Source organism: Vulpes vulpes, chromosome 4, assembly GCF_048418805.1.
Source record: "Vulpes vulpes isolate BD-2025 chromosome 4, VulVul3, whole genome shotgun sequence".
NCBI lineage: Eukaryota > Metazoa > Chordata > Mammalia > Carnivora > Canidae > Vulpes > Vulpes vulpes.
In genome coordinates this window covers 31641001-31665310 of record NC_132783.1, presented here as the reverse complement: position 1 = coordinate 31665310, position 24310 = coordinate 31641001, and the positions used below count along the sequence as shown (strand labels likewise).

Below are 24310 nucleotides of genomic sequence, written 5' to 3'. Positions count from 1 at the left end.
TTTAATTGGCCTCAATGCCAGTGTAGTGTTTACTTGGTTACCTGGGACATAAAAGGTAAAGATAAGAAATATTTTCTTTTCTCCCAAGCCACTTCCAATTCTCCAAGACATTTGGTGCGACTTTGTAAAATCAATATGCTTGTTAAAAAACAGACTCTAATTAGAAGGGGCACCTGAGTGGCTTAGCTGGTTGTGTGTCTGACTCTTGATCATAGCTTGGGTCTTAATTTCAGGGTCATAAGTTCAAGCCCCACATTGGGCTCCATGCTGGGTGTGGAGCTCACATTAAAAATAGATATCAAAAGTCTTTAGCATTTTTACTTATATGTATAGTTTCAATAAATTCTATTCAACAGGGGATCACTGGGTGGCTCAGTGGTTTAGCGCCTGCCTTTGGCCCAGGGTGCGATCCTGGAGTCCCGGGGGCGAGTCCCAGGTCGGGCTCCCAGCATGGAGCCTGCTTCTCCCTCCTCCTGAGTCTCTGCCTGTCTCTCTCTCTCTCTCTCTCTTTCTCTCTCTCTGTCTGTCATAAATAAATAAATCTTTTTAAAAAAATAACTGGCTTATGTTTAGAAATAAAATTCTATTCAGCAAATATATATTAAGAATCAAGTATGTACATATGGTCCTATTTGATAGTCTTTTGGAAACTGATTATAATAAAAAATAGCTTTAAATTCCAAGTGAGCTCCTTGGATTTCAGACAGTTTTAAGATTATGAAGAAAAATAGTCTTGCTTTCTGCCACTATTACAATTAAATTCTGGCTAATTTAGTAAGTTCAGATTTAAGATCTATCCATAAGTGTTCTAATACCCACTATTAACAGAAGAGTACCCAATTTTTAAAGGTCTACTAAATGCCAACCAACATTTTTATAGACATTAACTCTAAATCTTACAACAACATAAAAGGTAGAGTTAAATAAAATAAAATAAATACTAAAATAAATTAGAGACTTAGAGAAGTTAATTTCTTTCTCTTTGAATTGAGCAAGTTATTTAAGGTATAGTTAGTAGTAATAATAGCAGTGGTAACAGTAATATAGTTGTGGTAAAATGTGGCTTGTCCAAGATAACAAAGGTGCTAAGCTGCTAACTGTTCAAGGTTTGATATATAATTCCTTCTCTGTCTCCAAAGCTTTTGTTCTTTTCTTCATTTCACATGGCTTCTCACAAAAAGTGAAATGTTCAGTTGGCTCACCTTTCATCACATCTTCCTTCAGCTTCTATAACCAAGTTTAACTATCATAACTAGCCACAATTGCTTCCTTATTTTATTCCAAGTTCTAATATGGTCTCAAAACACAATTTGTTAACTGAAAACAGCTTGTTCTTCACCTACAAAATGTAATTTTTGGGTCAAGCTCCTGACTTGTTTAAAATTTATCCCAAGTGACTTGCTGATGTGAGTTAAATGTCTTGCCTCCAAGGAACATGTTCTCTGGTGGCTCCTAACCATTTACAAAGGCAGAGAAGATTTAGTAAAATATTTTCTCCATCCTAGACTGATCTCAAAACATCATTTTTTTTAATTTTTATTTATTTATGATAGTCACACAGAGAGAGAGAGAGAGAGAGAGAGAGAGGCAGAGACACAGGCAGAGGGAGAAGCAGGCTCCATGCACCGGGAGCCCGACGTGGGATTCGATCCCGGGTCTCCAGGATCGCGCCCTGGGCCAAAGGCAGGCGCCAAACCGCTGCGCCACCCAGGGATCCCCTCAAAACATCATTTTTAAAAATAGTCATTAATCCTTTGGTGAACTGATGCATAGCTGAGCCAGAGGAATAAAACTTGTTGGTATTTGATGATCTAAGGGAGACTTAAGGGCAGAAAACTTTTCCTAGTCTGAAAAATTAGGAAGAACCCAGTTACGTAAAAAAATATTCCTGTCACTACCTCAAGCAACTTTAGACTCTCAAATACATGATAAATATGTTTGTTTCTAACTTTGGAACAGATCATACAATACCAGCAAGAACAAAGTACAGTGTTAAATATTGCCAGATATTGGCAAATCATTTTGTAGGTGAAACAAAAAAAAACTCATATGTAAATGAATAATTATGGACCCAATTAGACTATTCTGGCTAAAAATAATTATGCTTACATGGTGCCTATTCTTTAACATGTCAAATTCCAATATTATTTTATAATCATATAGGTAATAGATGTAATAAATGGAATAGACTTCTATGTTTAGGAATTAAAGCTTGCCAATGGTTTGAAATCCTTATAGTACAAAAAGTGAGCTTTTTATATTGCTTACCCAAGTAAGAAAAGTCTTATTCCAGACAATGATATATTTTGCTTGTGATGGCATATTCTCTCATGACTATTTCAACCCCAAACACATGTTATAATATCCAGGAGCATATAATACAGAGCACTGTGAAGTTCGTTCATACATCCTTTTAATTAATACTTGTTGAGAGTCCACCATATGCCAATCACTACACAAAGTGAACAAGACAAAGTCCATTTTTTGTGAAGTTTCCAGTCAGTTTTGAGGTTGACAAACCAAAAACAAATATTAAGAAATACATAACATGCCAGACATAAGAAGTGCAATCCACAGAAAAATGAGGCAAATAAATGGTTAGAGATTGATGATGGTGATGGAGTGGTATTTTATATAGGGCAATCAGGGAAGATCCCTCTGATAAGGTGATATTTGAGAATAGATCAAAGGAAATGATGAAGCGAGACAGTGGATATTTGGGGTAGGGTATTATAGACAGAGGGGAAGAGAAAGCACAAAGATCCTGAGACAGCATACCTGGCCTGTTAGAGAAACAATGAGAAGTTCAGTGTGGCTGGATTTGGTGAGGGAACAGTATAGAAGGTGAATTAGAGCAGTGGGGAAGAGTGGGCAGATCCAGGAGAAATGTGTAGGCCTTTGCAGAGACCTTCGCCTTTACTCTGTATGAGACATGAGATGGTAAGCATTGGATGATTTTGCATGGGAGAGTGAAGTGATCTACCACTTCTTGGGAGAATTGCTATTAAGTGCTGTGTTGAAAATAAACTATAATTGCACAAAGATGAAAGTAAGGCAAGGAGACTTGCAACAGTTCACAGGAGAGAGGATGATGATTTGTTCATAGAGGGTAGTTGTAACACTGGAGGTGGTGAGCGATAAGATATAGAATAGATTTTGAAGGATGAGCTAACAAGATATGCTAATAGATTAAATATCGGATGTGAGAGTCAAGGATGAGTCTGAGGGTTTGTTGTTGTTGTTTTTAAAAACTGGAAGAAAGAAGTAGTCTTTCACTGAGCCAGAGAAGGAAGATTGGACTGTTGAGTTAAAATCATGAATCAGAGTTCAGATTTGAGCTTACCAAGTTTGAGATGCTTATTAAATATCCAAGAGGAAATATTGAGTAGAAAATGAGGTATAGATTAGGAATTAAATAGCAATAATGGAGAAGACATTGTCAAGTGATTGATGTCTATTTGGGAAGGCAAAAGAAAAAATAATCTGTAAGTTTTCTCTATGAAAATATATCCATGGCTTGTAAGAGAAATTTTCATCAAAAATATAAAAATTAACCTCCAAAGATTATAAAATTTAAGAATATCTAATTGAGAAGATTTAAAAAAAGGAAAAAATCCTATTACTTGCTTATATATAGAGTTTACTTCAGTGAATATGCTGCCTTGGGTGCCAATGTACAAACCAAATTAAATCACCATGTCAGAAATCATTTCCCTTTCTTGGAACATGTATAAGATTTTACCTGAATATTTTCACAAAGTCAAGAGAGTTAGCTCTGCAAAGTAATCCAACTGAGGTCAATTAAAGGAAAATATTTTTCTTTTAAAATTGAAAGAACCTAGTGTTAGAACCACGATGATAGCCTGTGCAAAATTCTATTGAGTAATATTTGTATAAGAGAGATACTAATTTTTCCTTAAAAGAAACATGGTAAAATAATTATGCAGCTATATCAGAGATTTCTTTGCTACTGAAAAGGAAGAGAAATTTAAGAAAGAAATATCAAGTTTCTGGCTCTCTGCACAAATAATCAAGTATGTCAGAAGGCTCCAAGAGCATGGAAACATGATCTTTTCTAAATGAAGCATTCTTTATGGAGATAGGGCTAGAAAATAGTTTTAAATGGATTAAGAATGAGGGTTTAAAAACTTTTAACATGTAGAACAAATGCCATAAATTGCCTGTTAATATTATATGCAAGTCCTGCTTCTCTAGTAACAACTAAAATCAAGCAGATAGAAGAGAGACATCCCTGTTTTCTGATATGAGTATTTTCTCCTAAATTGTCCAATGCAATTGCCAATACTTATTTACCTACAAACACTAATACAAGTAATTGTTAGTATGTCTCTCATTCTTGCTGGAATATATATGTTCACCTTAGACCCCCCATAATTTACTTGCAGAAAAAGATTTAGAATGCAAGTTAGAACTAATTGGGAACAAGTCCATACATCTGGACAAAATATGTATCTCATCCTCTGAAGCAAGCATCCAAACATGTTATACATAATGACTCATTTTAGAGCTTACTTTACGTAAATACCAGTATATGCTACTGGATGTAAACATGGACATCTATTGAATTAAATGGACACAATCATTTGAATAATCCAGTGAAATTTTGTTGTTTCATAAAGGCTATGAGTACCCCATTATTTATAGGGCAGGAGTGAACATGTATTTCTATATCTAGTAGATTCATTTCATAATTTCTTTTGAGACTTACAAGAAAATGCTGTTGAAAAATGTCTAAAAGTTACAATTACAAAAGAAATGTCTATATCCATTCCATCTTACCTGCATCAGGAGCTGACCTAAGCAGACCTAATTAAGATTTCAATTGGGAACAAGAATGCTCTGTGGTTTCCTATAATTATTTCATTATTCTGTCTTGATATTTGAGACATTTTTGCTAGCTTGTAGCACACTCTGAATTCACTTTTCTGGTGGAGTAGCATCACTAGACTCATTCTGGATGGAAATGGTATTTTGTAGTTGCACCATGTAAGACAGAGAATCATTTTCATGTATAAACATCTGGGTGCAAATGTAGTCTGAAATCTACAGATAGCATATGATAGAAGTATGATGCATGGAACATAACTGGTTGGAAAATAATAATACTGTCAAAAATTTTCAGGATAACTGAACTTGAAGAGTTGGCTTCAAATTAAGGAAAATGCTTGTCTTTGCTAATAATTTGATTGTGAAAAACAAAAAGGAGGATGAGTAGGGACAGAAGAGAAAACGGGTATGTACTATTCCATTTGCTGCCATAATGATTCTTTTGTTGTAAGTATAATGATAAACTCAGCAAACTTTCCAGTACCCAGTTATCAATCCAGGCATTTTAAGTGGTTCTTAACTATTTTAAGAAAGAGATGATGTAGTGTTAATTTGATTATAAGAAATTATTCTTCTTGGGTTGATGTCATTAAAAAGTATACTTGAAACAAACATCTTGGCTTCAATGACATCATGCAAGAAAAAGGAAGAAACTTCTTTTAGCACATTTGAAAAGGCCTCTCCTTGCAACCACAGATGGCTTGTATAAGGATAAAGAAATCATTCTCTGCATATTATATCCTGTCATCGCAGGTCAACAAAGCCTCTGTTTTCATTCTTTTCTATTGCTTACTTTACCTCAGTAGCCCTTTAATCCTTCTAATTTTGAAAATCAAAACAAAATAATCCATGGAATTGTTTTATTTTCCAATGAGTATCAGGAGACCATGAACTTTCCCACTGATTGAAATGAAAGTAAAGAGCATGGAGAGGTTGGTGTTGAGTGGTGTCAGTGACCAGAAGATGCTTGGAAGAAGGAGAGGAAATGGATTAATATCTGGCAGGGAGGAATGCCTGGGTGGCTCAGCAGTTGAGCACCTGCCTTCAGCCCAGGGTGTGATGCTGGGGTCCTGGGATCGAGTCCCACCTCGGGCTTCCTGCATGGAGCCTGCTACTCTGTCTGCCTATGTCTCTGCCTCTCTCTATGTCTGTCTCATAAATAAATAAATAAAATCTTAAAAAACAATATCTGGCAGGGAGAGCTGAGTGGCCCAGAGGGACAATAGACATACAGGGATACTCAGAAATGAAATAAACCCCCCCAATCCTGAGAAAACACTCATTATTTTTTTTTTGTTTTGTTTTTTTAACACTCATTATTTTTGAAGTTAAAACCATCTTTCTTGGCACCGTTTGAAAACCTAGACTTATTCTCTACCAATTGTCATCTGGCTTTTTAATTCTACAGAACAGGGTTGTCCCTATATCTGATCTCTGCCCTTTTCACTTTATTTTTCCTCAATTCCCATTCACAAGCTGAGCTCAAGCACAAATGCTATCCCTTTCCCTTCAATTTTTTATTTGAAATCTATTAATAGTGCAGATTTTAAGATGTAGGTTTTACATCTTTCTCAGAAAGCAACAAAAGCAAAGACACAACATCAGTGGTTCCATATGAGCTATCACCTCATAACTAGGTGAAATACGGTAAAGCCATTTTCTCCAAGGTGCATTTTTATCAGCTATGTCATCTACATGGAAGACCCAATTGAAGGTTATCCTTAGTTTTATAGCAATTTCTGTTTAGTGGAATAAAACATCCACTTCTACTTTTTTTGAATGAAATCATGATTTTCATTGTGCTTGTAGGAAGGATTCTTATTTCCCTGCAGCTGAATATGATAATTTAAATATCAGCAAAGAGAAAACATGATCCAAGGTTAACCTTTTATGTTTCCTTTCCACAAATGAAAGCAAATGACAACATTAAACCCTACACTAAATATAAATATTTACAGAGAATACAATCTATTAAACACTTAGGATATTTCATGTACTGTGCCAAATGCTTTAAATGGGTTATCTCATTTAATCCTCACAATGTCCATAAGAGAGATATGTCCTTACATCCATTTCAGATATGAGGAGACTGACACCCAGCAAGGTCAAAGAATTTGTCAAAAGTCAACCACTGGAAAGTAGTAGAATTGAGATTTGAATAAAAGTCTGATGTCAAAATATTTGCTCTCAACAGCTGCATTTAATTATTTTCAATGAAATTGTTGAAATTTTAAATGTCAAGAAATCCTGCTAAGTTATGTAAAATAAAATAATCAGAAGGAACGATGTTATTTGCCTGGCTTGATCTCTAGATTCTATTTTTAAAAGGATGTTTTTCATTCATTGTGATATTTCATTGAATCTAAAACTACTCTCCAAGTATAATAATGGAGATTTATTTATACATAATCTTATGTTGACCTTATATTATTCTTGGATTGGGAAAAATTCTCAATTTTAATTTACTATTCTATTCCTGACTTTGTTAGTCATCTCCATCCTAGATTAAAGATAATTATTTGCCTTAACTCAGAAGATGATTCCTTCCTATGCCATTCCTGTGATATTTTAAAAATATATTACATTTAAAAATGTTAAACACATTTTAAATATGTTTAAATAGCAAATACATGTTTTTGTTTTTTACACTTTCCACAATGCAGTTACATAAGAAATCCCTAACTTACAAATTGACTTTGTTCTAAAATTTTAATTTGTAAGTCAGTTAGAAACTTGGAAAACATTAATTTTTATAAACAAAGTTGAAAATAAAGTTTGGTTCCCAGGCCAGGCATAAGGACTTAAAAATCCATAATGAAAGCTGAACTACAAACTTCCAATATTACCCTGAGTTTCCAGTCTTTAAAATAGGTCATTACTGATTCTGAAAGGTTAAGGTAGAGGAAAAAGATTCAATTTCACAAGTTCTCTATTTAAAATAAGAAATAGTACATAAGAACACAACCTATAAGAATATTTCAGTTCCTTTGGTTATAAAACTCTGTTCAATAAATATGATAAATGATTAAATATAAATAAATATAGACTTCTGCTTCTGATATAACCCCTCTGAGACAGAGAGATCACAGAGGAGCACTTGGGACAACAAGAATTGAGGAATGAATTGGGTGAGAAGACTTCCCCCTACAACCTCCTGATATGTGACCAGTGTGGTAGACACATGCTCAGTTCCACAAATCCCTTCGATATACTAATGGTCTCCACAGTGGAGTGTGCACTTCCCATGAAGTATGCAAAGCAATCCATGGAGGTAAAAGAGGACATTTTTATTATGTTTTATGTGTATATATATTTGGATATAAGATAGAAAGAAATTAAACTGTATTGATCTTTCATACCCCATTGAGCCTGGAGTCCTTATCTGGTTCATATACTTTTCTGCCATGTTTAGTATTGAGGGAATAATAGAAGAGAACAGTGGTGGTATTTTTCTTCTCCCCCCTTTTTTTTTAAAGTAATTCTTTGTTGAATTATATGTAAAGTACACAAATCATTATACAGCTTGGTGAATTTTTACAAAGTGAACATACCCAGATTGCTGATGGAATATCACCAACAGCTCAGAAACCTCTCTGAATGCCTTCTTATTCATCTTTCCCCTCCCCTAAAAGTAAATACTTTTCTGACTTGAATTACCATAGCTTAGTTTTGCCTACTTTTGAACTTTATATACATGGAATCATGAAGCCCATATTTATTTGTGTCTAATTTCTTTTGCTCAACGTTATGTTTGTAAGATTTCTTCCAAGTCATTCTAAAGACTTTGCCCATTTTAGTGACTGTGTATTACTCCATTAGGTCAATATGTCATTTGCTTTAATTTATTGTAATTTATTCATTTATTGTAATGTTAATGGAAATTTATGAAATTTCTATTTGGTATTTTTTTAGAAATAATGCTGTTCTAAACACTTTTCCAAGTGTCTTTTGGTGAATATATGCACATTTCTGGCAAATGTATATCTAGAGGTGGGATTACTGGGTAATAGGGCATGTTTATTCCAGCTTACACTCCTGCCAGCAGATCATGAGTGTTCCAGTTGCTTCATATTCTTACTAAAAATCATTATTATTTTCTTTCATTTTAGCCATTTTGATGGGTATGTAGTAATATATAACTATGATTTTAACTTTCATTTCTTTGATTTCCAATGAGATTGATCATTTCTTTATATATGTATTGGCCATTTGGAAACCATTTTTTACCAAAACATCTTTCAGGTCTTTTGCCATTTCGATGATCTATTTTTTCTTATTTTTTAACCATTTCTTATATATTCTTGATATAAGGCCTTTGTCGGTCCTCATATTTTTCAGATAAATATACTACAAATACCTTCTGCCACTCTGTGGCTTGAATTTTTCACTTTTTTACTGGCATCTTTAAGTAAACAGAAGTTCTTAATATTAGTCAAGTGCAATTTATCAATCTTTTCTATTGTAGTTAGTTTTTTTTTTTTGTATGTCTGTTTAATAAATTTTTGCCTACTCTTATGATGGTGAAGATACTCTCTCATGTTATCACCTAAAATATTTATGGTCTTCTTTTCAGATTTATAACTATTTGGAATTAATTTTTATATATGTTCACACTTTATCTTTCTTCATGGGGCTATATAGTAAGCCAAGCACGATTTATTGAAAAAATTATTAATATAACCAAGGGATTTTATTTTTTGTGCATTTGCTTTCATCATTTTGAGACACATTACAGTTTACATGTTCCCAGTAAAAAGGATCATTTCCTTAAAGGGTAAGATAGTGTAATATTTAGAGTAAGATGTAGATGATCAGGAAAAACTTCAGTATTTATAGAAGTTTGCTGGCTAGTTCATGGCAAAGGACTTAAAGATGAGACAAACAGATTTATTTTACAAAAATGATGATTTCCAAATTTCTTTCTGTTTATTTTCTCTTTCTTTTCTTTTTTTTTGTCTGTGATAACCACTGGCTATCAATGGTATACTCTAAGAAGTTACTCTCAGTTAAAAACAAAACAAAAAACCTAATCTTTCCCTTCAAAATGAAGGTGAATTTAAACAAAGAGCTGAGGAAGCAAATGTTTTTCAAGCAAAAGTACAGAGATAGCAAGTGGATATTAAATATTAGGGTAAATAAATAAATAAATAAATATTAGGGTATACTTCATATTATATGATTTTTGCTGCTGAAAATGTCACAGATTTTGAAAATGTAAAAGACTTGGCATGAGAATTTTCTAAGCTGTTTGAAAATCTTATAAATGAGGTTTAGTTAATTTTGAACAGATTTATTACAAATATAAAAATATATCCTCTGATTAGTTTCGAGGATAACTAATATTAGGAAATACAAAATTTGCTACCTGAATTTCAGCAAAACCCTTTTTCTTTTTTAAAGACTTTTTATTTATTTATTCATGAGAGGGAGAGAGAGAGAGAGAGAGAGAGAGAGAGAGAGGCAAAGACACAGGCAAAGGGAGAAGTAGGCTCCACGCAGGGAGCCCGATGTGGGACTTGACCCTGGGTCCCGGGATCACACCCTGGGCCGAAGGTAGATGCTCTACTGCTGAGCCACCCAGGCGTCCCTCAGCAAAAACCATTTGTATAATGAATGGATAGGAGTAAAAACTAAGTACAATTATTTAATAAGTTCAGCCAAGATATTTTTGTGAGATATCTTTTTTTTAAGATTTTAATTTTTTATTTATTTATGAGAGACACACAGAGAGAGAGGCAGAGACATAGGCAGAGGGAGAAGCTGGCTCCCTGTGGGAAGCCCCATGCGGAACTCCATCCCAGGACCCCAGGATCACAACCTGAGCCAAAAGCAGATGATCAACCACTGAACCGCCTAGGTGCCCCTCTTTGTGAGATCTCTTTATTAGCTATCAGTGATTAAAACCAAGTATAAAAATAAACTAGATCTTCTAATTTCTTTTTGACAAAATGTTAAACCAAGATTTAAAAAACAAAGTGACATTCAATCGCATTGTTCTAAAAATGTCATCAATATAGTATCTTAATGAAGATGTGTTAGGATGTGTTAGTCTTCTATTGATACACAACAAATTGCCACAAATTTAGTGGCTTCAAACAACATTCATGTGTTAACACTCAGTTGTGTAGAAGTCCAACACAACGTGGCTGAGTTCTCTGAGTATCACAGGCTGATAACAAGATGTTGGTCAACTGAGTTCTCATCTGGAAACTTGGGAAAAGTGCTTCCAAGTTCATTCTTTTGGAGGGAGAGCTATTGGACTGAAGTCCCCGTCTCCTTGTTGGTGGTCAGCTGGGGGCTGCTCTCAGCTCCAGAGGCAGCCTGCAGTCCTCATCATGTGGCTTCATCCATCTAGAAATTGGCAATGATGCAATAAATTCTTTTCATGTTTTGAGCCTTTCTGACTTCCTCCTTGACCAGCTCTCAGCTATTAAAGGGGTTATGTGAATAGGTCAGGCCCACCACAAATAATCCTTCTATTTTAAGGTAAGTTGATTTGGGATCTTAATTACATCTGCATAAATCCCTTCACAGAAAAACCTAGATTAGTGTTCGTATGAATGCGATAACTGATAGTGGGGCTAGCAATTTTGGGTGGCCATCTTGGAATTCTGCCTACCAGAGGGGCAAAAGTGTTACATAAATATCTTGATTATTACAAAATAGTGATTTTGCTATGTGTAAGAAAAGAAATAAATGTTATGGGATAAATATAAAATCATTTATAAATTATTACCATTTCATTTATTACTCAAACATTGCTATTTCATTAATTGGACGTCAAAAAGTGAGCAATAATAGATTTACTTGTTTTTTTGTGCCAAATTTCAGTAACAAGACAATAATTTTATATATTTTTAATTTTTAATTGAGAAGATAAATTTATCTAGAGGGGAATATTTGAATTAATGTTTTTTTTCTAATGTGTAACTTTTACATGTTTAAATATATGGTACACAGGATGACCTTATGTATATGAAATATGGTATATAGGGATGAGCCTGCTTTTTTCCCAATAAGTAAGTCTTTCTTATTTTTATTGTTAGGCTTAAGTCATTCAACTGTTTACTAATACTAGCATGTGGTGAAATTGTCATAGAGGATCAAGACAATTTGTTCATCAATATTTTTTGATTCCCCCAGCTAGCTTACCAGGTCTTTGGGCCTGCCAAATCACAGATATGATATATATGGAGCAATCCTACAGCAACTTTGGTCACTCCTTCTGTCATGCCACTGAGCCTCCCTATTCTGGACTACAGAATAAATAATATGCTCCTACTGCAAACTAGTTTTCCAACTAATTTTCCACCTTTATGTTCATAATCTCAGTGCTCCCATGGTTTAGATGATATGATATGTTCAAGGTCTTTGTACAAGAACAATTTAGTTAAAATAATTTCTACAAGTTTATCATGCTGATCATTTTATCTTCTCAGAAGATTTTTTATAACAAAAAAAGTTTCTTTTGCCAAGTGTAGTTCTACTTGGTAACATCTCAGCATTGCCATGAAGTGATGTATGTTAGGCAGTCTTCTAAGAGAGAGGTAATTTGCAGGGTTTCTCCCACAGATTTGCCTGAGGTAGCTTCCCTAAACTATCTTTTTTTTTTTTTTCTCCTCAAAAATCTATCAGCAAGAGCAGCAACTGTGGCTTGTATGGATGGTTTCCTTGTATGTTCTTGACCACAAACAAGGAACTCATTCATACAAACGGTATTAACCATACATCAAATCTTAACTGCATGTGGTATTCAAGGTGAGTGCAACATGACATTTTTATTCAATGACAGTCCTATGTTCTTTATATGACATTGAAATTTTGGTATTTGGGTCAACCACCCTCTGAAAATAGTTAAGGTAACATAAGATGACTAAAGAAGAAACACATATGGGGGCCAAGGACTGTATCAGGGACACATGATCATTAGATAGTTCAATAACTTGTCCACTGCCTCCAAGACATATTGATAATCCAAATTAGTGACTATCAGATGGCATTGTTTTCCAATCTTGTCAGAAATCCTAATTGCTGAGTATTCTAGGCACAACTAATCCACAGCAAAACCTCTGGTGCATTTCTCTTTTTCAACAGCTTCCTAGAATCTTGCAAAATCTTGGTCATGTTTTATTTACTCTAGGACCCTAAAAAAATCTCAACAGCCCTGTGGCTATACTAGGGTGGAGCTCAAACTAGAAATTGTACATCCACCGTCTGTTACATTAATGATAATGCCTCAAACCAGTAATAGATTTTTCATCTTCAAATAGGGTATTTCTTACTTGGTTGCACTATGTATTCCTACTTAACTAAATCACATCTATGATTGAAGGTAATTTCCAATCTTGATTACATTTTCAAAATGCAATTACCTGGGGAAGAAAAAGGAAATAATACCAACAAAGACCTTACATTTGTCCTAATGGTAACATAGGAAGAGGATGCAAGCTATTTAAATTTGATATCCATTGGGAATTCACAGGAGAGGCCTGAAATTAATACAAGGATCTCTAATTCATGTAATATTTGATGCTTCCATGAGTATAGACTTCTAAGTTCTCCTGTTCCCTAGAAAGGGATGTGAATATACTTTTGTTATAACTGTGTATTTCCCAAATAGTATATTATCATTCCCTAGGATTCTGTGAATCCACGAAAGATATACCAGCATATGCAAAGAATAGACAATTTCCTTTTCTCAGGGGCATGGTCATAACCTAGCTGTACATGAGGACTGAATGAACTCTGAAGGCATTTAAATTTTATTAACCTAAGTACAAGAAACAAAATGGGGGGGAAATGTGTTTGTATTATTAAATTGTTTTCCATCTTAGCTAGACAGAATATTGGGATATGCCATTCACAAATGCTATAATAATGGCTACATTTTAATGTGTATGTGGGCAATCTAGAAGAAAAGGAAGAATGGAAAAAAAGAATATCATATTATACACCAGCACTATTCAACAGAATATCCTGAGATGTTGGAAATGTTCTAAATCTGCACTGTCCAGTATGATAGCCACTACCCAAATGCACCTGTTGAGCATTTGAAATACATGGTTAGTATGACTAAGGAACATTTTAATTTTTAAAATTACAATTAATTTAAATTTATATTTGAATAGCCATATATGATTAGTGGACACTATATTAGTAAAACTGTAGACCAAAAAACAGCAAAGCTCTATTTTGAAGTTGGGTTCGAAAGGGAAACATCCTCAAAGATACCAAGAATTTCAAAGCCTGACTTTGTTTCTAATTCCTAGTAGAGAATATTCTTTGTGTTGCAATTTCAGTATGGTCCTTCAATTTATTCTAGTTAATGGTTAATAGTACCTAAACTGTACTTTCCTAATAGATTGTAAAAGCTCCCAGAGAGAAATAATATGATGTTAAAATGTACCTCTAATATACTGTAACCCACCTTAGACATTTAAATATTTATTACATTGGGACGCCTGGGTGGCTTAGTGGTTGAGCATCTGCCTTTGGCTCAGGGCATGATCCCAGAGTCCTGGGATCAAGTCCCACATCAGACTTCCTGCATGGAGCCTGCTTCTCCCTCTGCCTATGTCTCTGTCTCTCTCTGTGTGTCTCTCGTGAATAAATAAATAAAATATTTTAATCAATCTTATTAAATAAATATTTATTTATTACAGCAATATGCTTGGGAAGAGCATAATATATGACTTTAATTTAGACCAGCTGGTCTAATTTAGACCAGCAAAATTTCTAAAAGTGAGTATTATAAAAATAGGGAAGTGACTTATAGCAAACTGCATATTCTTTATGAAGTCCTTGTGTGTGTGTGTGTGATCTGTGTGTGTGTGTGGTTATTAACTTTGTAAATCTCAAGCAGCAGACACCTTCTTTCTAGAATACCCTAGATTTTTGGTTTTTTGTTTAGCTTTGACAAAGCTATAGGATTGTATTGGTGCTTAAATTGATCACTAAAAAAAAAAATAATAATAATAAGGAGCTTTACAACAGCCTCAGACTTCAGAAGTAATCTTGGGCAAATCAGTAAAGCTTTAAGTAAACAAAATAATAGTAGTCATAAAGTCTATTTATTATAGTTGAAATTATAATTTGTGACCTCTTCTATTAAGGGTCATCTTTCTATGTTATAGTTGGCAAAAAAAAAAAAAAAAAGAGAAAGGTATATTTCACATATTTCTTGAGTCAAACCAAGTAGTAATTGCTTCTCCACACAACCTTCTGTTCCTTGCCACTCTCAACACTGCCTGGGGCCACTACTCACTATTGTAATTACCTCCCAAAACACCAATGCCATGATCCTCCTATTATCGTGTTGTGATTGTCCTATAAGGAAAGTCTCACTTCTCTTTACTAACTTCTCTCATAATTTCTCATAACTCCATCAAGAATAACAGGTTACAGATTCAGTGAATAACCAGAGGGAATTTTAATCTAGAATAATGGTATGAGGATGGACAGGAAACTTCAGACTGGATGCTGATGTTCAAGAAAAAGCTTTATAACCTCTAAAAGATCCTGCATGGGCTGGTTGTCTTGTTAGTCTCATTTCCATCTGGAGTGCAATATTCATCTCATCCTCTCAGAGTGGCTCCTTTAAACTTTCACCCCTAAAGTCAGGGCTTGTCTTAGGCTCTAAAGTCTGTTTTCTTCCCAATATAGGCAACTCTCAGGTCCCAGTCACCCACAAGGTCACATTTGTTTCCTTGTATCCAAGACACTTTAATAGCCCATGATGGCTTTTTTAGGCCAAATCAGAGTCCCTTTGTGATTCTAACTCCAGAATGACTGACTAGCTTTGGGGTAGATCCAATTCTTTCACTTGGTTCTCTCCTCCTACTAATTTCTCAAGTGAAAATGAAAGAAAGACAAGAAGAAAGAAAGAGAAAGAAAGAAAGAAAGAAAGAAAGAAAGAAAGAAAGAAAGAAAGAAAGAAAGAAAGAAAAAAGAAAGAAAGAAAGAAAGAAAGAAAGAAAGAAAGAAAGAAAGAAAGAAAGAAAGAAAGAAAAAAGAAAGAAAAAGAAAACCTGTATTTGATAATATTTTTCTGATAGTTCTATGGCTTGGTTTTTTTGAAATCTAATAAATCTCAAAATCCATTCAGATTTACAACTGGAGAGTGGAAAAAAAGCCATGAATGGATGACAAAGAAACAAAGTCAGAAGGTCTTAAGAGAAAATGACATAGTAGCAATTAGAACAACATAGACATCTGGCAGAATTTTTGTTAAAAAAGCAAGATATAGGGATGTCTGGGTGGCTCAGTATTTGGGCACCTGCCTTTGGCTCACATCGTGATCCCGGTATCCAGGATCAAGTCCCACGTTGGGCTCTCTGCATGGAGCCTGCTTCTCCCTCTGCCTGTGTCTCTGCCTCTCTCTCTTTCTGTGTCTCTAATGAATAAATAAATAAATAAATCTTTTTTAAAAAAAGGAAGATATGCTTTACACATAGGATTAAGTCAAAGATGGGAAGGAAGAGAAGAAATGATTCCACACTGATGTAAAATAATTGCCCTGAGTCATCAAGTAAAGGCTTAATTACAATTAATATATTATCTTTATTAAGGCAAGGAAGGATATAATAAACTTGATGAGGATACACATACACACACAATATTCTTATAACCTAAATTCTGCATAATTTGGTTGTTTCTAAATTAATTTATGTGATTATATCACAATATTAGCCAAGTAGCTTCTGAACTAGTTAAAATGTTTCTTACTGTGACTCATGCTGACCTTTAATTGTGGTATACAACAAATGACCCTTTTAAAAAGTAGATTCACTTATTTTTCTTGAAATATGTTTGTCTATTAAATTACTATTTAGTAATTAATAAACATTTACTTAATTAAATTACTAAATTGTTATTAGCAATTTGTAAATTTTTGCTAGTTTAATATATTTCTATCAAATTGATTTTACTTACTGTAGTTGAATCCTTCAGTTCTGAACTTCAGTAATGTAACAAACCTATCCTGTCACTTGTCATTCTCTCAGCATGCTCTAAATTAAACACATAATTGAAATGGAAAGCAGATATTGGCTGTAAACTATTGTGGTGTGTCAAGAAGCAGACTACTAGCTACATCTTAATCTTGTCACTAATTACCTGACATGGAGAATGTATATGAAAGAGCTATGTTTGAAACTGACAAAAAAAAAAAGATGATCACTTTTAAAAATTATTTTCAGGAATCACAGGAATATAGCTTTTACCTGATGAGAAGTTTTCTCTTTTTTCCTATCCAATTTTTTTCTCATAATAGAAATGGGTCAAAATATGGCTTCAGAATCCCAATTGGTGCTTTTTATAGCAATATTATAGTAACTGATATTGGTAGTATATTATTCAGGATTTCTAATCTACATAAACTCCTAATAGAAAAGAATTACCCAACTACATTGGAGAGTGAATTTTGCCTGATTCTGCCTTTTTTGTATATGCTTGAAGTGGGGTATAGTAACACTCTTGAAGGACAGGGAATTACTATTTGACAATTCTGTCACTTATATAGTAACAAATTCAATTTTTGTTGAGAGTCAGATACTGAAAAATGCTGTAAGGGATACTATTATGAGTGAATAAGACATATTGATGTAAAACTAACAGTAGAAAATGTAAAATGTTATTAATTCTATTTAAGAGCTGAACAAGACTTTGTATTTGAGGCAATAAGAGATCTGAATCTTGAAGACTGAGTTGGATTTTAAAGAAACAGTGAGCAGAAGGTTTCTACTTATATATTACAAAAATATATAGAACTACATAGAATATAGATTCTATATTCTAGTTGCATATAGATGCAATATAGTATAGTATATATTATATAATTCTATATTCTAGTTGCATATAGTATATATTATATAATTCTATATTTTAGTTGCATATAGATGCAATATAGTATAGTATATATTATATAATATATTCTATATTATTTACTCTAGTTATATATGTGTGTATGTATATATATGAATGAAAATAAATAGCATGTTTGTGGAATCATTAGAGATTCAATGGGTTTGGAAATTCAGCAGGCTTATGAAGAAAAGCTGTGGGAGACAGACTGGAAAGGTGGATTGAAGGAGAAGATATTGTAGGAGTATTCCTCTGAATGCCATATTTATTTTGGACTGTGTAATGGAGAACTATCGGCACTTCTTGATTATGAGAACAAGATTTGTATGTGTAGAGCAGTTTATATTTTAGGAATTCAGTCAATGCTTGACTGGATGAGGCTAGGGAGAGATTACAATCATCTGCAAAGAGAGACTAAGCTGATTGCTCATGGTTAAAGGAATAAAGAGGAGATATAATTAAAGATATTACAGGAAAATGATCAGTAGAACCTGTTGCCATATTGGACATAAGGTAAAAGAGAAAAAATAATAAAAAATGACTCTGATGCCTGATAGATTAGATAGCTGAGATAAATGATGATATCATTTAGTCATATGAAAAATCCAGAAAAAGAAGCACGTTGGCAAGTGTGGTTGTGTTGTATTCAAATATAACTACCCAGTGTGAAGTTTGACCTTTTAAAAGTGAAAGTCCATGTTGTGGTCTGTGATTAGATTTCTGGAGGATGGTAGTAATATGGGTTTCAGAAGAAAGAAGTTCAGGGTGTCAGATGGGTCATAGATATTGAGTTCATCAATTTATTTATAAGATGATAGCAGGAGATAGGCTGGAAACTTTTTCCTTTTTTTGGAATTTCTACCTTTGAGTCACATCCTCTACATTTGTATTTCTCACAGCATGGCCACTAAGTAAGCAAGCACCAGTGATTAGGAACTTGTTTAAGATACATCTTAGATCCCACCTATAGTATACTACTGAATCAGAAATGCTGTGCATTTGGAGGTCAAAATACGTTTTGAGAATCCTACCATGTGATTTTGATTCACACTAAAGAATTTCAACCTTGACCACACATTTGGATCATCTGGGGATCTTTAAAATATACCCATGCTTAAACCACCTTGGGATTCTGATATAATCAAGTATAAGACCTGACCAAAGGGCTGGGGATTTTGAAAGTTTCCCAGGTGATTCTAATATGCAGCTTGAACAGCGAACTATTGTTCTTTTTTTTTTAATTTTTATTTATTTATGATAGACACAGAGAGAGAGAGAGAGAGAGAGGCAGAGACACAGGCAGAGGGAGAAGCAGGCTCCATGCACCGGGAGCCCAATATGGGATTCGATCCCAGGTCTCCAGGATCGCTCCCTGGGCCAAAGGCAGGCACCAAACCTCTGCGCCACCCAGGGATCCCCCGAACTATTGTTCTTAAGAGTAACAACAAAGAAATACCAAAAGGAACGTTTCTCAAACTTTAAAAGTGCAAACCAATCATCTTTAAAATGCAGATTCTAATATAGTAGGTCTGAGTGCAGCCTGTGACTGCATTTCTAGGCCGCTCTTCTGTGAACTTGGCCACAGACTACACTTCAAAAGGCAAAGCTCTAGAGCATAGTCATCAGGCATGTATGATACATCTCCCACAGATATGAAAAACAAGGGATTATTAGCTGGGGATGATTTGTCTGGAATGGGAATTTGTAGCACAGGAAAAGAGGTGAGAGTAGGAGCCAATCAAATTTATAAAATATTCAATTTTTAGAATATTTTTAGATCACGTTGTCTAAAACCACAAGTACTTCTTTAAAAAGATTAACCCCTTAAATTAAAATACGGGACCAAGCTAACCTGAAGGGCTCAAAGTTAAATTTTTGCAGGTAGGTTCCAAGAAAATCATTAGATTATCTTATTTCAGCCATGTTTTTCTGGAAAGAACATACCCATATTCTTGGGTATGTAAGTTTCTGATATAACTTTGACAGTTCCATTAACTATTATTTTGGGAGGATTAACCCACATAGGCTCATATCAATCCACTCACAAATCAATAGGAAAGTACTTTCTATTTGTGTGTCCTCAACTATTACTAAAAGTCCACCTCTAATTTTGGAACTTTAGAACCATGGGAAAAAGATCCCAAAAAGGAATTATGTAGTCTTCCTTTTCTTGTTCCCATTTTTCAAATAATGTGCCTTTACGGATTTGATAAAAATTCATCTTAAAATGTGGTTGCAGGAAACCAATTTAGTTTGTCCCTTTTTACCAATGACAGTAGTCAAATCATTACCTAACTGGGCTCAGCAATGTTCTAATTAGCAAAGGCTTGATCTGAGCCTGAAGTGACAGCTTACCCTTTGGCTCTTGAATTCTGACTACTTCTTCAGTAATCAAAAGAAAAAAAATAATCACATATCTTAGAATCATTAAATAAGACCTCTGCCTTTCCATTGAATCTGTAGGCTTCTGGTGTTAGGAGAGATGGACATCTTTTTTTGCAAATTGCATTCTAGACTTGTTAATTGATTAGTAAATGAGTGAATTGATCCTAATGAGACATTAATTAATAGTAATTAGTCAATATTAAGGGGAAATGGGTCAGAATGAAATCAGGTACCATACATTCCTACTATGAGTTAACCCCTATATTCAATTCGCAAGGAGAAGATTCAAAAAGATTTTTTTAAATTAATTCTAAAAAATTAACATTTAATTATGTGTATAAAACTGTTAAATATCAACTTTTAATATTTAATTTATAAATAAGTTATGAAATATATTCAAAATGACAAGTTATATTATTACCTTATTAATATAGAAATGTGCTTTTTCACATTTCTTGAAATTATTTTAGTCAAGCTTTCTATATGTATCTTCTAAAATAGTCTCATCATCATTAGAGTTGCATACTGAATTTGTTGAAAGCACATCATTTTATTGGTCCATTTTTATTTTTAGACAAAACACATTTTAGACCTGCATATGATTCTCTCACTGGAAAATTTATCCTAAAAGTGTACAACCACAAAACATGAGTACATTTTTTTTATATATTGTTCTATGTATATGCATTCATGATCTCCCCAGAACAAACAACTTTCTGCTTTGCTTTTTAGGTAAATTTTAAAAGGCTTATTTACAACCAAACACTGGCAATTATGAAGCTATGTTTACTAGATTAATGAAGAAATCTGTGTCAAAAATTTTTCTTGCTTTTTCATCAATTAATCAATCACTTAATACTACTACTGACATCTGTGGTTTCAGACTAATGTATTTTTTTTCCTCAGAACTTGATTAGTCAAACTTAGTAAACTGAGAGGAAACCAGCAATAAGTAAGACTTTGTAAGACCTGGATATAAAGTAACTATATCTTGTTATCTGAGGATTAATATTTTAGGAGAAAAAAAATCATTTGCCTTATATTTGAATATACCCAACAATAATAATGTTATATTCACAGACATTGTTTTAAAGCAAGTTCATAATAATTATCAATACTTCTGAATTCTACATTCAATTTTATTTTTATTTGTATCTGAAACTGATTATGATTGAAAAAATTATAACATACAATTTAGGAAATTCTCAAAAGATGTTCATATATTATATGAAAAGTAAAATATCCACTACACATTCTCTTGAGAGATTGATGCCCCTGTGGAATATATTTCTTTTGCTAAAAGATATTTCTGCCGGGAGAAACAAATTACTAGGGATGGCATCTGGAAGCAAAATTAATTCAGCCTTAATTTAATCTTGGGGATTTTCCTTTTAAATTTAGTAACCTCTAAATCTGACTCCACTTGAGAAGTTTATTAGCCAACTTTTGCAAATGGTGGCAACAAAATTGCAGCCACTTTCCACAATACAGATTTTCTATTGTGGGTATAGCTTGAAGGCTGTTCTCTACTGGCCTCCACTGAGTTCAGCCCAGGTCTGTGAGTCCTCTCACTGCTGGATTCCTTTTGAAGGAGGACACACCAACTGTGACATGATGTTCTCATGGCAGAGGATGCTGTTCAGGAACAAAGTCAACTGAGGCAAGGTACTTAAAAACTTCTGCTCAAACAAGTGTATGCCACATCTGCTCACACTCACTCCATTGACCAAAGCAAGTCATATGGCTAAACCAATGTCAGTGGGGCAAGAGGATATATTCCCTGCTGACGGGGAAGCACAACAAGGGTAGGGAGGAGAAAAATAATTGTAAGCAAATAATACAATCCACCACTGATCACTTTGCTGACTGTCTTGCAATTTGTAACACTTGCTTAATCATCATTAGAACTAGAATTAATGTCAGCAGGTGTGAAGGACACATATTGCTTTTAGGTACCTAAAACGGCCATGAAATTAGATGAAGTTCAATCATGTGAAAGTTGAGAAAAGCTATTCAATATTTTTTCTAAAGTACTTTTAGTTTCTAATGATGCTATTATTAATACTTTCCTTTATGCTTTTTGAAATCCTCAGAATAATTTTCATTTATAAGTCCTATTTGGGCATTTTTCCTTTCTGTACCACTCTTGTCAGTGCAGCATCTGAGTCTGGTTCTCTTCCAGCTCTCCCAGGGATTCTAGGAGATATTTAATTCCCCTTAGTAATTCTACTAAACTAGCTAGACTAAACTCTTTTCTATATATATACTATGGAGTGGATATGTACTTTAAGAAGCTGATATAGAAGAAGGTACCTAGCATATGGTATGCATTTTAAAAAGTCACATCACTTTTTCAGTCCTATGATTTCATTTTGAAAATGTAGATATATTTGTTTCTTTAAAAAGATACATTATTATTGATTTTTTGGTCATGAAATGCTCAAATTCTTAAGAATTGCTTACCCTAATTTTTCTCATTATCTTTGAAAGCCTGGCAGTGGTAATGAACATAAATGAAAAGCAATTTTTTCACCACTTTCTGAAGATGCTTCTAAACCAATCATATGTCTCAGACTATCCAATTCCAATTTAAGATAAGTTGCTTCCCTGTCCCCATAAGTTTACTTTTATATATGACTTCCATGTTTCATGTTTTGGATCACAAAAATATGTTATCCTCGGAGCTTCTGGGTTGGTGAACATGTGGATATTCAGGAAGTGGTGTGCTAGGAGAGGGCATAGAAGCTCTGAACCCTTTTCCCCTCCTGTGCCTTGTGCATCTCTTTCATCTGGTCATTCCTGAGTTATATCCTTTTAAAATAAGCTGGTAATTTAGTTTTAAGTTCTGCTTTAAGGTGGTATTCCTTCTTAGGTAATTTGACAGAAGAATTACAAGAGAATCCAGAAAGCACAGTTTATGAGGATTGCAAATTTGTCACCAAGACAGGCCTTGAAAATCTAGGACTCATACATCTCATTTTCACCAGGCATATATGCATGGATTTTTCATGGATGTAAGACTCCATCACAGGTGAAACTGATAGTAAAGCTATTTGTTATGAAGAATATAGGAAAAATAAGATCTGATAGAAGATAGATCATGTGCACAGAGTCCAATTAAAGGGTTGCCAGAAGTTAACAAAGATCTGGCACTTAAATTAATTGAGGAACAGGAAGAGAAGCAAAAATCTACATGGAAAAAAGAAAATCAAGAGTCTTTCTAATATTCTCACCAATGATCGGTTTAGAGTTGTTTGAGAACATTGACTTCAAAGTAGACAAAGAAAGTAAAGAATTTAAGCTTTTGACTCCAGTTGTTTAAAAAGTTAGTGAAGAAGGAAGAGGACTCTAGAGCAACAAATGCTTTATGAAAAAAAAAAGAGAGAAGGAAGAACTAAAAGAAAAACTGAGTGATACAGAAAGTTCTAAGAATTCAGATGATGAAAAAGACTGGGTTGAAGAGGTCAGGAAACAGCACAGGCTTCTCCACCAGTAGGAAAAAGCAGCAAGAACTACTCAGGGAGAACCAGCAGACAGTCTTCAAGCCCCAGTTTTATGATGTCAAAGCAGGAGAAATCAGAAGCTTCAAAGATTCTGCTTAAAGCAGAAGCTGATGAATAAAATCCTTGAAGATCATTTGAAACTTGAAGCAAAAAATGGGACATTGGGTGTATCAGAAGCCGTGGTTGGCAGCAAACAATTGACCCTCATGTTAAAATGTTCTGAACAGCAGAAGCAACAGGAGACTGAGAAACTGCACCAAAAGAGGGAAACATTTTGTCATTCAGAGGTCACCTGAAGTCAAGACACAGAAGACTGCTATTTCATTGAATTTGGAAACAATCCTACATCTTATTTGGAAGGACCATTACTACTCCAAATTGGTTATCATTAGGGTATCTTAAACACAGGCGAGGGATTGCACATTTTAAAAGTTCCATGTAAATTCTTGATATATCTACATAGTTAAATATTTGATAACTTATCCTTGTGCCTTGTGGGTAGGACTTTGTAAGTGGGTCCCCACCAACTGGTCAGTGCATGGCCCCAGGCTCCTTTGTCATACGTTGTTGCTTCCCATAAACATTGTCCTTTCCCTTTTATTTTAATCAGGTAAACTAGATTGTTGTCTTTTAATATTGTGAAATTTACACCATGAAATAAAGATTTGTTGTCTTTTAATATTGTGAAATTTACACCATGAAATAAAGGTTAT

General features: G+C 34.0%; 1 pseudogene; it reads left to right on the top strand.

Annotated features, from left to right (window-relative positions):
* Positions 1 to 17867: 17867 nt before the first annotated feature.
* LOC112931012 (nucleolar protein 10 pseudogene) lies at positions 17868 to 23925 on the top strand (annotated as a pseudogene).
* The last annotated feature ends 385 nt before the right edge of the window (positions 23926 to 24310 follow it).